The following is a 15,597-nucleotide window of genomic DNA, read 5'->3' on the forward strand; positions in this document are numbered from 1 at the left end:
GGGTAGTTTTAACTGTAAGCCAGCAAAATCACTCCCCTTAAGGGTGGTTTGGTGGTGAAAAATTATTAGGGTGGTAATAAATTAGTGAAAAATGGGTGAAAAAATATTACGTAGGTTAAATTGGATTCCGCTCATTTGTCCCCGCTAGCTTAAGGGTACTGTCAACAGACGCCATACGCCGTAATAGAAACTTTCACCATCCGAATAGACACGACAATGGTTAAAGATCCTAACGATCAGCTGAATAGATATTGATTCGGAGAGATTTAGAAGATGAATTCACGTTGTACTTCTGAATACGCAGAGTATTTGAGTTAGATACGTTTAATATTCGCATTACCGTGACTACCTGTAAGTTCCTCTGATTCTGAAAATGTTACCTACAATGCTAGCGAAACGTTAAGATGTATGCACATATAAATATTTCAAAATAAAAAAAGGAGATAAAATATAAGATCTGTTAATTTTCGGTACCGTACCCTGTATATCTTCTATAAGCATCTGCAGGAACTATGGAGTACTATAAAGTAACTTAATAGTTAAAAAAGATTTTATATGCAGTTCAGATAAAAAAACACTGTATCTAATCCTCTCATCAAAACCCACCTTTAGGTACATTTAAATTTAAATTGGCACACGTTAACAACATAAATCGATTTTGCTAAATCCATCAGTTAGGTATTGCATAAAGACAGGTTCATCAATTTCCTTTAACCGCTCACTTCAAACATGCTGTGCGTGATTAGAACACTGACTGAAGGGAAATAAGCATTACATTAAATATTTTATTTTGACAGATTTTCGAGTGGAAAGAAAAGATGAACATTAATGGCAGGCAAAGTGCCAATAAAATAAAATATAAATTAAATTCGAAAAGTCCGTCTACCTGCTCTTGCCAACAACCTGTAAAATGGTCAGAACAAAAATCCAATAAAAAATATAACATTTGTTTTTATTTTACGCTTTGTGGTAAGTATGTATGATGAATAAACTATATTTTTAGTCATTGGTTACTCATTTTAGATATGTATATGATAAAGATTTGCTAGACAAAAGTATATAGAGTTTGAATTCCATTGCAGGACAAAACATTTAACGATGATTACTATAATCCACCTGCAAAATTCTATGACATTAAAAAACAAGAAACAATCTAAACATCAGTACAACAAAAATAAATATTTCTAAATGCATTTGGATTATAGTTGTTGGAGTTCATAAACAGACGATTTAAAAATCCGCGAAACAAACTCGACCCCCAAACGTATTTCAAATCATTTGAAATAACGAACCCAGCGATCATGATCATCATCATCATCATCAATTTTGCCTTTATACATATGCGGGATCGGCTGTCCTAAGTATTCTCAATAGTATATTAGGTTGGATGGAGATGAACTAGTGATGGGAAAGTACGGAGTATGGGAGAGAAACGACAATGGAAATCGATTTGCGAACAAAATGAACTTGTAATAAGTGAAAGCATCTTGGAAATCACCATTAGAGAGGTACAAGCACCAAATAGACCACATAACAAACGAATATAAATGGAGAAGCTAGTAGCAAGATGTCAGAAGCTTAAGAGGAGCTGGTGTGGGGTCACACAACATGTTAGTCAGAGCGAAACTAAGAATGAAATTAACCAGAGATAAAAACCAACAGAAGGAACAAATACAACGTTGATGCTCTGACACAAGAAAGTGTAAGAAATACATTCGCTGAGGCACTGGCAATTAACCGAACTGTATCATAAGAAACTGGAGAGTCAGTCGAAGAATCATGGAAGCATTTTAAGGAAGTAATGATAAATACAGCGAATGAAACAATCGGATTGAAAAGAAGACAAAAAAATGGATAAATAAAGATACTCTACAATTGATAGAAGAGAGGAAAAAATCAAAGAAGAAATAGTACAAAAGAAAGGATCGGAAATAGAGAGGTCACTTGAAAGGAAATATAAGGTAAAAAAGTAGAAGTAAAAAAACAAGCCAGAAAAGATAAAAAACTATATAAATAACATGTTAAATTTATCACAGAAAGCAGCGCAAGGAAACGACCTACGAACACAATTACTGTTGCCCAAAATCGGTCTTGGTCTTGTTCTTGCGTTTTCGTAAGACCAAGACCGCCTAATTTTAGCAAGACCAAGACCAAGACTAACCATGCACGATTTGAGCAAGAACGAGACTAAGCCTGCGAGACTCCTGCGTCTTACAGTTAGGACTGAGTATCTTTTAGGGAGTATAGTAGTTCGGGTATATGCTTAGAGACTATGAGACGCAAAAAAAATGTACCAAACATTTGGAAAATTGGACTTATACGCATTACGAACAATACTATAAACATACATAGCAAATCAAAATATTTATTAAAAGAACACTTGACACATATTGTGCACATTTGTCACCGCATTAAATTATTTTCAGATCACAGATAGTGAATGGCAAATACTCGAAAAAATACATACAAGTTTCTAATAAAGTTTAAACTTTTATCATCGAAGGTGGAGAAAAATATGTTAAAATCCACAAGGAAACTAAGTTCCTGTAGTTGGCTGTATACCATGTAATAAAAAATTTTTCAATAAAATCCTTTATAAAAAGGTATATAAAAAGCCCAGTCGGGCTATGTTAAAAAGACAAAACGTTTTCGGAATAAGTATTCCATCATCAGTGTCAATATATATGAGGGTAAGAACCCTTTAAAAATTAATATATAAAGTTTAGTTTACATTATATCGTGTTTACAAATAGGATGGTAAAGTTACCGTTGGATTGGTAACATGGCGACATATGACTCTACATTAAGTTGCAAGTCCTGAGACGGTAAGTCTACGAGGACTTTATTAAAGGCTTTAATAAAGTCCTCGTAGACATACCGTCTCAGGACTTGCAACTTAATGTAGAGTCATATGTCGCCATGTTACCAATCCAACGGTAACTTTACCATCCTATTTGTAAACACGACATAATGTAAATTAAACTTTATATATTAATTTTTAAAGGGTTCTTACCCTCATATTTAGTGGCTACATTCATGTAATATATTGACACTGATGATGGAATACTTATTCCGAAAACGTTTTGTCTTTTTAACATAGCCCGACTGGGCTTTTTATATACCTTTTTATAAAGGATTTTATTGAAAAAATATGTTACATTACCACTAGTCATTGTATCATTCAATCACTTGCTCGATAGAATTGAATCCATCGTAAAACAATTAGATGTGAAACCTAATCGATCTAAGTGGATAAAAGGCTCATTCTGGGTGTTCAAGCAGCTCGAGACAAAATGCTTAAACATTATAAGAGCAACTGAATTGATTGTATCTCTTTAATTTTAGACCCAAGGCATAAGGCTCAGACTTTTTATATAACATAATGGAAGAAGCAAATTAAAACAGAAAGCCAGTGCAAATCTGATAAACTGTATAAAGAATGTAAAACTCTACACTCAGTGAATAAATCTCTAGAATCACCAAGAAATGAAAAGAAAGTATGAAAAGAAAGAAAGAAAGAAAGAAAGTGAATATGATAAAGATGAAGTCCTAATAGACTTTGAGAAACTGCAGGCACGCCCCTAGACTTCATCTTGATCTTGTCATCGAGGTTTAGTTATTGACGAGTTGGAGTAGTACCAAAGTAAACCCAGAGCCTCCAGTTCGGAAGACATTTTATTTTATTATAATGTGTTTTGTTCTGTAATTTAATTTGGGTTATATTTTTATTTATATAAATGATATATTCAGTAAAGAGTATTACTTCTTGGTCAAAAAAATTAATACAAAGTAACACTAATGTCAAAGCTATTGCGTACTGTTCTGTAATTTAATTTGTATTGTATTTTATTTTTTATTTAAATAAATGGCAAATTGTATAACTCTTTTATTCCATTTCATATAAGGCGAGGGTCCATCAATCAATTTCTAGACAAATAGTGTTCTTTAAAATACAGTCAAGTTTATGTTATTAATTTGATTTTTTGTGTTTTAACCATGTTTTAGCACATGTAAGCTCATTAAATGCAGACTAAACATTAAGAAACAGATTGGCTCCAGTGGGACATGGTAGATAGCTCAGTTTGTTAGAGCAAAGGCACGGATCGCTTACATCGTAGGTTCAAACCCCACCCGGTGTCAGTTGTTTAGACATTTAATATTTTGGTTGTTCTTTTTTATGGCTATGTTAATTCAAGCTTAAAATGTACCTACTCTGTTACGTTGTTCTAAGGTCTGAAGTAAAGTTTAATAAATAGCAATAGGCTAATGGGTAACTGCGAGATTTGCACATTTGAAGACCAAGACCGGGGGAGTAATACCAAGACCAAGATCAAGACCAGGTGTACTGTGCAAGACCAAGACCAAGACTGTCTAAGTCTCGTCTTGTTCTTGCATTTGGGCAACACTATACACAATATACAATCATACGAAACCTAACAGAATAAGGATAAACAAGGAAACAAAATAAAAAATGAGAAAGAAATAATACAAAGTTATAGGAAATCAACAGAGCTACAATTAAATATTGGAGAAATTACAAGGAAAGAAATTGGAAATTTTAAACTAAAAGAATGGAAAAGCCGCAGGAATCGGCAATATACCCATAGACTTAATAAAAGCAGATATTGAGCAATTAATAGAGATAGTACATAAACTTTTGAACAAGATATGGACTGACGAAGAATTACCAAAGGAGTGGAAAGGGGGATTGATAATAAAAATACCCAAAAAAGGAGACCTAAGTAGATGTAATAATTGGCGTGCAATAACACTATTAAGCGCCGCATCCAAAGCGTTGACCAAAATCATATTGGAAAGATTGAAGCCGGAACTAGATAAAAAACTGAGAAGTAACCAAACTGGCTTCCACGCCAAACGCTCCACCACCGACCACATTTGCACCCTTAGAATTATTTTTGAACAAACAAATGAATGGAATAAAGATATTAAATTTGAGATTTATCGACTATGAAATCGCCGTCGACCGTGTAAATAGGGTACAGATATGGAAAATCCTAAGATTATATGGGATAACACTGAAAATCATAAACTTTATTAAACTCTTCTACGAAGGATACAAAGCCAAACTTTATTCAGGTAAAGTAACAAAAGAAATAGCCATAGAAAGTGGGGCCAAACAGGGTTGTGTACTATACCCTACCCTATTCCGTATTACGATAGATTGGGTTATGAGAAAAGTAACTGACGATCGAACAGACAACAAATGGAACATATTCAAACAGCTAGAAGATCTTGAATTTGCGAATGACATCTGCCTACTAACTGAACACCGAAGTTATACGCAAAACAAAGATTGACAAGCTGACATAGTACTCGGACAAGATTAGACAGTCATGCAAAGGAACGGTAAAAAGGATATGAAGACGAGAATAATACAGCCTTAACATGCATTCAACGCTTTAAATAAAATCTGCCAAACGAGATATCAGAGAAAACAAAAATTAAAATATTTACATAATAGTTGCATCAAAAGTATACTACTTTACGGAGCAGAAACATGGAAACAGGACAAAACTACAACTAAAAAACTGTAAACTATTGTAAAGAAATTTTTAATGAAAATCCTGAAATTATACTGACCCAACAAAATAACTAATGCAATACTATGGGAAAGAACACAGCAAACTAACATCTACTACTCGAGGAAGAAAATGGAAATGGATTACTGGCCATACTTTGAGGAAAGATGAAAGCAACATAATCAGAAAAGCACTTAAATACCAAACAGAGGGAAACAGAAAGAAAGAGAGACCAGACAACAGCTGGAAAAGAACTACAACGAGGGCACACGAAAAAATTGGACTAAGATGGAGTGAATTTAAAAACAGAGCAAGAAATAGAAGAGCATGGAAGGAACTAGTATACACAATTTATCCAGATAATAAGCAAGAAAGAAGATGCGATTACCCGACCAGTCAGCAATCTTACACTTTTCTCCAAGAAACGCATAAGCGCCCGATACTCCACAAGGAGGGATGGAACTAGAGAAAGAGAATATATTAGGTACAGCTTCCAGGAATTTGCAACTCAACGATTCTGTGCATTGGATGATTATTGCTTTGGAGTTGAATGTGCCCTAACCATCTTAACCCATTCTCTCTCCTCTCCGTCATTTTCATCGATCTACTCATCAACTTAAGTACATTTCCGTCACATGCATTCGTTGTGATTCATTTTTTTTTAATTGCTCAAGATTCAGTGTCATTCATCCAAGCTGGCACTGCATGGCACTGAACGTCGATATGTATATGATTTCATTTTCCAAAAAGTAATTCCTTGCTCACATATACTTAATGTAATTCGACCAATTAAAAATTAATTGGAAAAAAATTAATAGAAGATTTTGTAAATTATAAATACTTAGAATGTTTATCTTATTATATTGCTTATAATGCTTATACAGGAAAAATAAAAAGTAATTTAGTTTAACCAGAGAATAATTGTATAATAAACGAACTGTAATATTAAATTAATTGTTTTTATTTATTACGATAATTTATATTTATGATTTGTTTTAAAATATTTAATCCTTTTATATAGTCAGGTGTAACATATTGTTTGATTAAAATATTATTTAAAAAAAAAATTGATGTTTTAAGTCATAAAGATGTGACATTTTTGACGCATTTTAACAAACCCTTAAAATGCGTGTATTAAAAATTCCGGAAATAAAATCCCTTCCTGTTTGGATGTCCTCGCAAGGCTTTATATAAAAAGATATATACTTATGTCAGGAAAATCGTAATAGGATTAAATATCTTAAAGAAAAACTGGAAAATCTATAGGCAGTTAACGCGCTGAATAGAAAGGTTTCAGTTATGTACATTCAGGAGACTACGTGTAAAGGAAAGCATTAGAAATAAATTGCGGATATAAAAAGAGGCTTCTATAAAAAAATAAAACAATTCCAATACACCATAATTTTTTTTGTATACAAAAACACTAATTATATATACAATCATCTAAAAAAATAATATATAGTTAGTATAGTTAAGTATAGGTATATTTATATTAGAATCTACAATAGTTGCGTATTTTTGTTTTAATTAAGCTAATAATTAGAAAAAATGGTGGGTTACACTATGCATAATCATTTTGGTTGTGTTACGTCCCTCCACATATATACTCAGTTTTTATTAATAATTTTATTATTTTATTTTTATATTTTAATTCTTTACTTAACGTGTGTGTATGTCGTGACATCGTAAATTAATACGGACCTGTACAGTTCCCCTCCTAGTCTTAAGGGAGCAAGCTACGGGACGAGACGCATATTTCAATCTTAGTTTACATAGTCCTGTATAAATCGTCGCGCTAAACACTCCAGTATTTGTGTAAATAGTACCCTGACCACGTGACATTGTGAGAAGATTTTGTTCCCGAATCGCCCAGTGCACTGAGGAAGAAGAAGAAGTATCCATCAACATCACAGGTACCGTAATTTGATTGCATACACACATAGTATTTATATTAATTGATAAATTTACCTATAACTTATTTTCGGGCGGACGTAATTTCGGCCGGAAAAAGAGCAGGTACTAAAAGCCGGTAGGTAAATTCGGCCGGAGGTTTTAAGTTGCTTCCTTATCTCATAGGTATTTTCGGCCGCAAATCAAATAAAATAACAGAATGCTTTATATTAAAATATTTCTTTATTTCAATAAAATTATTACATCAACTTATTTCTATAAATTAAGTAAACTATAAATTTTTAAAAAACGTTTTGATGTGATACAGATTTAACGAAATTAATTCTAGAAATATTGTCAGATCGAAGCATATTTACCATGTTTTCGATAAATTTTAGTTTGTTTTTTACTTGTTTGTCTTTAATTTTTGCTGGAATATTTAAATTTTTTATTTTTAAATATGCATCGATCTGACAATCTTTTAATTTTTCTATAAAAATAAATATAGAAGGGTGACTTGAATAAAAACTAGAATTAAAGTGCGAATGGAATGATTCGCAGGCATTTGTGGTTCTTTTAATTGATGGGTTTTCATATGCCCATATATTTGGTGGAAAATGAGATTCTGGCGCTATGTAGTTTTCTAATAAATAGTCTGCGTATTTATCTATAAGTTTATGGTCCGGTTTGTATGACATGAGATCAAATATGACACAATCTTCAACTTCAGAGGGGTCTAAATAAGTTAGCCCAAAAGTATGAGTAAGCCATTTGCTTTCCTCGCAGTTTTTATCTTTATACATTTGGGTTAACCCTAATGATTGTATTTTCCTATACCACGCCTGGTGCAAGTGGAATCTACAACCATTTAGTTTGGTTTTGGGAAAGACAACTTTTAATGCGTTATGAATTGCGATTTCAAAATCCACAAATACCTCCTTCGGTTCAAAAACAATATTATAAAGTTCAAAAATTTTAGATTTTACCAACAGAAAAAGTCTCATATATGTGTCACTGGTCTTATTGGGCAACAGACAATACAAAAGAGGAACATAATGCCCATTTTCCAGTCCATGGATGGTAAATAACTGATAAAAATATTTTGTACAATAAGAAAATGTGCCATCCATGTAAAAATCTTTCATTTTACATAAACTTATTATATTTGTATGGCAAGAAAAAACAATGATATTATCAGCTGTGCTGTTAATAAACAAAAAATTTTCACCTGTTGTGGTTTTCGGTCCATAACTATCGAGTACAGAATGTACATCGTGAATATCCTTAGGCAGGGCTGGTAAGAGCTTACGGCGGCTGTTGTACAAATTTCTTCTTATTAGACTGACATCTATCGATGACAAATTCTCTGGCAAATGATTTGAAAGAACGCTTTTAATAATTTTTGAAGGTTTCTCCGATATGTCTTCCTCAGCTTTGCGCTTGCATGAAGTCGTCACTATTTTTCTCTCCAACGTAGTTTCATCGGACTCGTGGTTGTGGATTAATTCACTTCTAGTAACTGTGTATTCCGCACCAACAGTGTACAGTTTGGCTAAACATCTTAAATTTTTCTTTATACACCTCCAACGTACTTCACCACTTTTTAATACGTCCTGTTTACAAAACTGAAACTTTTCTACAACTAGTAAGTCACAACCGCGTGAACTCTTAATTACTGAAACAGATGCCATCGTATACAAATAATATATTTTATGCTTTCTATCGACTAGTAGCTTCAAGATAAGTTATAATACTGACCAGCTATAATAATTTTATACCTGTTATTTGTGAATTTTATACATTTAAAGGAATAATCTTAAGTAGGTACAACATAGTTATTAGAATAAAGAGATAAGTAAATTAAAGGTATTTCCGACAGGTACACAGGATTAGGTATTTCCAAATAAATACACAATTAATATTTTACAGAAACTATGAAGCGTAATTACCAATATTTTAATCTCATCGTAAACATCAACCCCTCGGCCGAAATTACCCCTGTTATAAATGGTACCCCTTGATTTATGCAGGTAGGCCAAGGGATTACCGGCCGAAATTACGCCCGCCGTTCTGGTTATCATGGTACATGATACCATTATCTTATGGTATATCAAATTCAGATTGAAGAAATTTTTAACTACTTACTTTGTTGGTACATGTCGTATACTGTATTACGCACTGCCATTTTTGATCCCTCAGACAGATCAGTTGTTTTGTTTTTCGGACGAGGTCTACTTTTGCCTGGCTTTGAAAGAATGTGATTATTTTCTTTCCTTTTAATAATTGTACATACTGTTCGTCGTTATATTTTTAATGCAGCAGCTACTCTCTTAAATAAAGAATTGTTTAATGATTTTCATAAACGAACATACATTTCAATATGTTACCTGTTGAACAGACGAAAATGGCTCCAAAGGCCCTCCATTTACTTTTTCTAATTCGAAATACTCCAACACATTCAACACAAGTTGCTAAGCTTGAGAAGTTAAAGGCTTGCCAGGCATACTCTAAAAGTAAAAACCTTTAAAAATATTTCATATTGTCCGTTGACGTAGTTTTAGCTATATTTAAATAATTAATGTCAATTTAGAGGTTAAAAAAATTTATTATTCGTTATTAGCTAATACATGAATTCTTACCTTAATAAATTGAACACGAAGGTAAGGGTTAGTCGTTATAACAACTGTTTGTTAAAAATATGTATATTTAAAGTATGAAAAAGGATTGATTATTTAAATCAATCGAAAATAATTTATAAAAATATTACACTCTGTCAAAACAAAATTTCCAATTGTCATGTCAATTGTCAGTAGACGAATCAATCAGAGATCATTGTTCTATAGCTGTCTTTGTTCAATGCATGGTGTTGTGTATGGACAGGCGGTTTAAGTTAATAGTTTTAGTTTCTGTGAGTAGGAAAGAGACGTAACATAAAAAATAATTCGTGAATAATGTCATACTTGTGCAAAGATCCGGCGGACCGACTGTACTTTTAAAATTATATGAATGGGACTCTGGAAACTTGAAATGTTCTTAGAATTTTTCACTCCTAAATTTAAACACCATCATTACCCAATAAATGATAAATGTGTGTTTTTTGCCTTCTTTATTCGACTGTTCCTGTATAATTTCCGCATTTCATTGTCACTGTATAACAGTAATCAATTCTAAGTGTCAAAATTTGCCATTGCGTAAAACTCTTGAATATTTCCAGCTGACGTTCCCCGTTTAGTCTTAAATGGCACTTTTTAGGACATGGATATTCGCACCTTTATCTCATTTTAATTTAAAGACATTTCGCTGCCAAGTCTCTGGCTTTTCACACGCCTTCTACTTTTAAGGATAGAAGAATTACCTGTGATTTCAGCTATTGACGTGCTTATTTGAGATTCTTTTTTTGAAGTCGCCGTGCTTGGAATTGCCTGTTGTGAAGTTGTGGCTGTACTTATGGACTTCTTCAGAGTCATCATTGAATGATGAGAGCGCAGGAGATGATGGTAGATATTCAGAGCTGGAGTCATCAAAATCTCCAACTTTAACAAGATCGATTAATTAAGTAATTTATTAATCTACATAAGTCACCTAAACATAAATAAAATTGTTTATTTTGCAGAAACCCAATATTTTAACTATTCTGACGTAGTATCAAACTGCTCTATGGGTATATTAGGGATGGCGTATTGGTTAATACACCAATACTGATCTGATACATCCGGGACCGTATGCGTATCGAGCAGGACTATCTACGAAAACGGCACTGCACTACCTCCTACAGAGGGTGTAGTATGTTCTTGAAAGAGAGGGTGTAGTAAGAGGTAATGTTTGGTGAATTTCCTGTGTTGTGGAAAGTGGTCATGGATGGGTTGGTAGTCATCAACAACGATAGGCATCATATCATGGGCTCTACACCATATTTATGTTTCTGAAGTTACATCTGACTGTACTTACAGCACGATATTTTGCAAATGTAGAGCTTAACGTAAGTCCCCAGAAATCCAAAATCATGAAATTTACCACAAAGAGAAACGCAGAGGCATTGGGTCCTCTAAGCCTAAATGGGCATATCTAAATCATGTGAGTGAAGTAAAGTATATTCTTGTAATATTACACTCAAGACTTACTTGAAACCAGCAGATTATAATGACCAAGACAGCGATAACTAAGTTAATAGTAGGTTGACGCAGTCATGGAGAATGGGATTGGGGTTTAAAACCAGACGTGTTATATTGCAGCTATAACATGTTGTATTGTACAACAACAAAGTACCAGTTTTGCCTGCTTCGGACTCATAGAGTCTATGAGGGATACTCCAACGGCAGCTATGGAGGCCCTACTGGACCTCGCTTCTTTACACATTGTTATATAATAATTTATAAACTGCGAGAAAACGTAAAACTTACAGGTTAAGTCAGGACATAGTAACATCATAAATGAAATTAGGAATAGATGATGCTTTCTGATAAGGTACCCAAATTTAGACCTAGTACATTTCCAAGTAAACATTTGCCCACGAGAAGAATGGTACAGAGGAAATAGTCGACTCAGACTGCAGGGTTATAGCTGATACACATACGTGTCTAAAACTGCAGTAGTGTGCAAATTTAAACAATCCTATTTCACTAGGAGAATATCCCTCTGTATTTTAGACACAGATCTTGAAAATACATGAAGATGAAAGAGCAAAAGAGCATTAGCTACAAAATACTTCGATCCAGAGCCGGCCGTGGAAGTGCCAAAAAGCATCGTCCTCGCGGAAAAAAACATGGCAAAATGTATATTGGACGAAGATGTGCTAATAGGACTAAAATACTGCGAAAACCAAGAGGAAATCAACTCAGACTCATAATAGGCTTCCTAACTGGACAGGAGCCAGTCAAGGGTTAGTCAAGTGCCATGTAACCGGACTGAATCACGGAGACAAGCTGCAGACTCTGTAGCACAGACTACAAAAAGATATAGTACCCATCCACTAGATCTGTACACAGGGTTGCAGAATCTTAGAATGGGAGAATTCACGAATGATAGATCTGCCAGGCCAAGTAAATGCACTATGATCGGTGTATACCAAATAACTTCCAGAGATGAAATAAGAAAAGGAAAAGTAAAGGATGATACGATATTTACTCACCTAAATCAGTGAATTCAATTGTGTTTTATTATATTTGGTAGCATGTTAAAACATTTTTGGTACGCCCTGTGCTTAGTATAGTAAAAGTCTATTAAAAGATCATTGAGATGTTATACAAGATTTTTTTTATTTATACCAAATGAGTGCAATGTCTAGGGCATAAGACTCATTAAATAATACGGTTACAGTCGCTCAGTCTAATCTTGACTTTCTGGACTCGAGCCAATATTGTACAGTTTTGTCAATTTACGTACGTATAAAAGTACGTACACATACTTGGCATAATTATTTCCTAAATATAAATATTTGTTTAAACAAACAATTAAAACAATAAAAAATTATGCTGATAATACTAAAAGGAACTAACATATTAATATATTATTTTAAATAATTAACCGGAAAATTCTAATTTTGAATTTATTGAAAATAAAAAATATGTAGCTATTTCAATTGTTTACAAAATTTTTTATTTATTCAATTTTCGGTTATTTATGGAAATGTCTGTTCAATAATAAAACAAAATATAAAAATATAACATTGTTTTTTTATAAACCAGTTAAAAAATATTTCCCATAAGGACAAACATCATGTGAAAGAATATCGATTCAATCAGAATGCCTTGAAATGAACAGCGCTCAAATATTAAATATTATACAGGGTGTAACAAAAAAGTAGGTCATAAATTAAATCGTATATTCTGGGACCAAAAATAGTTTGATTGAACCTAACTTACCTTTATACAAATGTGAACATAAAACAAGTTACAGCACTTTGAAGTTACAAAATGAAAATAGATTTTTCCAATATATCGAAAACTGTTACGAGATTTTATATTCAAAATGGATATGTGGTTTTCTTATGTCAGGAACATCTTTAAAAATAATAATGAAATTTGTTCACCCCATAAAAATTTGGTGCACAAATTTCATGGGGGTTTGTTCCCTCAAACCCACCCAAATGTTTGTGTACGTAAAATATTTTTAAAACTTTTCGCCTCTTAATAGTTTTTTGATAAGCCAGTTTTTATCGAGATGGGACTTTTATTATGTAAAAATTCTGTAGTTGGCTGTATAACACTTATTGCTAGGGATACTATGTATTAAAGAGTAGCATCAACAATACTTATTGTCAGTAATAAAAATTCCAATTATTGTGGGTTTAAGATTATTAAGAAAAAGTAAATTTTTACAATGGCGTAGACGTTTTCAGAAATGGCAGATATGCATTTAATTCTGGGAAAGTTTGAGTAGGCTAATTAGGGTTTTAGATACAAGGCGTTATGCGGAAAAATATCCTAATCCAAATATACCAGGCAGACGATTATTTCTTTCCACTGATCGTCGGAGGCAGGCACATTGCGACTGAAACTTATTGGTAATAATAGACCACCAAAAGTAGATACAAACGATAAGGAGATCTTGGAAGCAATTGAAGAAATCCCTGGAAGCAGTATAAGAGTAGTAGCGGATCAATTAGATGTTTCTCACATGATGGTTTAGAGAAGATTCAAGGTCTTATCACTTAACATCCATTCAAGAATTACTAGATAAAGATTATCTTAACAGAATGGGATTTTGCGATTTGTTTTTAATGAAAAACACTCGAAATGTCAATTTTATTAATCATGTTTTGTGTACCGACGAAGCTACCTTTAACAAATGGAATTACGAACCATCATAACACGCACATCTAGGCCGAAGAAAATCAACACGCAAAAAAAGTTTCTCGCCAACAAAGAACTTTTAAAGTTAATGTTTCGGCAGAAATTGTGGATAATACAACAATTACCACAACCCAATAGCGTTATAGTAATGGAAGCTGCAAATCGATTTCGTCAGAAGCCCATGATTTTCCTAAATATTCGATTTTCATTTTTAAAACGGTGCCGAATACTTTTCCTTACTAATTACGTTCCAGGTAACAACCTACAAAACTATACCGTCATCGAACTTATAATGTACAAGGTATGGTTTACCTTTACCTACCTCGTAACGAAGCTAAACTGAAAACATATTTATATTTACATTCATAAACATTACAAAAAAAAAAACGAAACATTTCGTTGACATTTTTTCTGGTCCAGGAAGCTACTGCTTATCCGCTAGGAAGAAAATTCTTATTCGGTTTTTCTGGACAATCTTACTAAATGAGGACCACTTTTAACAAATTTGCATGTTGCCATGTCGAAAAGGGCGTAAAAAATTGTTAAAACAATTTTTTTTAACAAATTGCAAAAATCAGCCTTTTCGGCCCTTTTCCATGTCTGTAAAGTTAGCATATCCAGTTTATAAGGCCGAATTCAGACCAACACCATAATTTATTGCTAATTTATTACGAAAAGAAAAAAATTAATGCAGTAGCCGTTTCCGAGAAACAGTGAGTATGCTAACTTTACAGTAAAACTGGCATAGCCATAGCTTAATCTCAGCAAGGAAGAGAGTACATGGCCCATCTTGGCGGCATATTTTATTGCTTTGGATATTTTTTTTTGGCTGCTAAATATCTTTCACCAGTTTTATATTCTCCATTCTCTGAAGATGACCCCACCAACTGAGATGCTTTCTTTCTATGTATTTTATAAACATAGAATTTGATGTAACAGTTAACAGCAAATTAGAAACTAGTGTTGTGACAGTATTTGTGAATTTTATTGTCTCGGTATACGGGTCACTACAACCGAAAGTATTTTCTATAAATACGATCATGTTATCAGAAGGAATGCAAAATATCTTTCGGGGGATTGATTGTACATATCCTTAATAGACTGTTTTGCAGTTTCAGTTAGAGCGTTGTGCGAAGCAGAGCTCACCCTTTGTTTCTTTTTTGGTTTTTTTGGTATTCTTTTCTCATTTATTTGTACAGATGGGACGTGTGATTGGCTGATCTAGATCCGTTGTATTTGTAGAAAGTATACTAGTGTCTTCGGGTATTGTTGATGAGTCCATTGTTATTACAGTAGTTTGGGGAGGGTTTGTACAGTTTGAGGCAATGTGGCCGGTCTGCTTGCCGATGAAGTCTTCCATTTTGTCCGTCGATAGG

The 15,597-nt window shown here is 33.3% G+C and overlaps 1 protein-coding gene and 1 long non-coding RNA gene across 12 annotated transcripts in view; both read right to left on the reverse strand.

The window, feature by feature from the left end:
• The window catches only part of Trpm (transient receptor potential cation channel, subfamily M), an 888,877-nt gene that overhangs the window by 861,186 nt on the left and 12,094 nt on the right, over positions 1-15,597 (reverse strand). The window lies entirely within an intron of this gene.
• Positions 9,508-10,167, reverse strand: LOC140433418 (uncharacterized). Its single transcript, XR_011949957.1, has 3 exons — positions 10,070-10,167; positions 9,818-9,937; positions 9,508-9,759 (listed from the first exon to the last, which is right to left on the reverse strand). It is a non-coding gene; the product is annotated as an uncharacterized lncRNA (long non-coding RNA).

Source organism: Diabrotica undecimpunctata, chromosome 2 (genome assembly GCF_040954645.1).
Source record: "Diabrotica undecimpunctata isolate CICGRU chromosome 2, icDiaUnde3, whole genome shotgun sequence".
NCBI classification, from domain to species: Eukaryota; Metazoa; Arthropoda; class Insecta; order Coleoptera; family Chrysomelidae; genus Diabrotica; species Diabrotica undecimpunctata.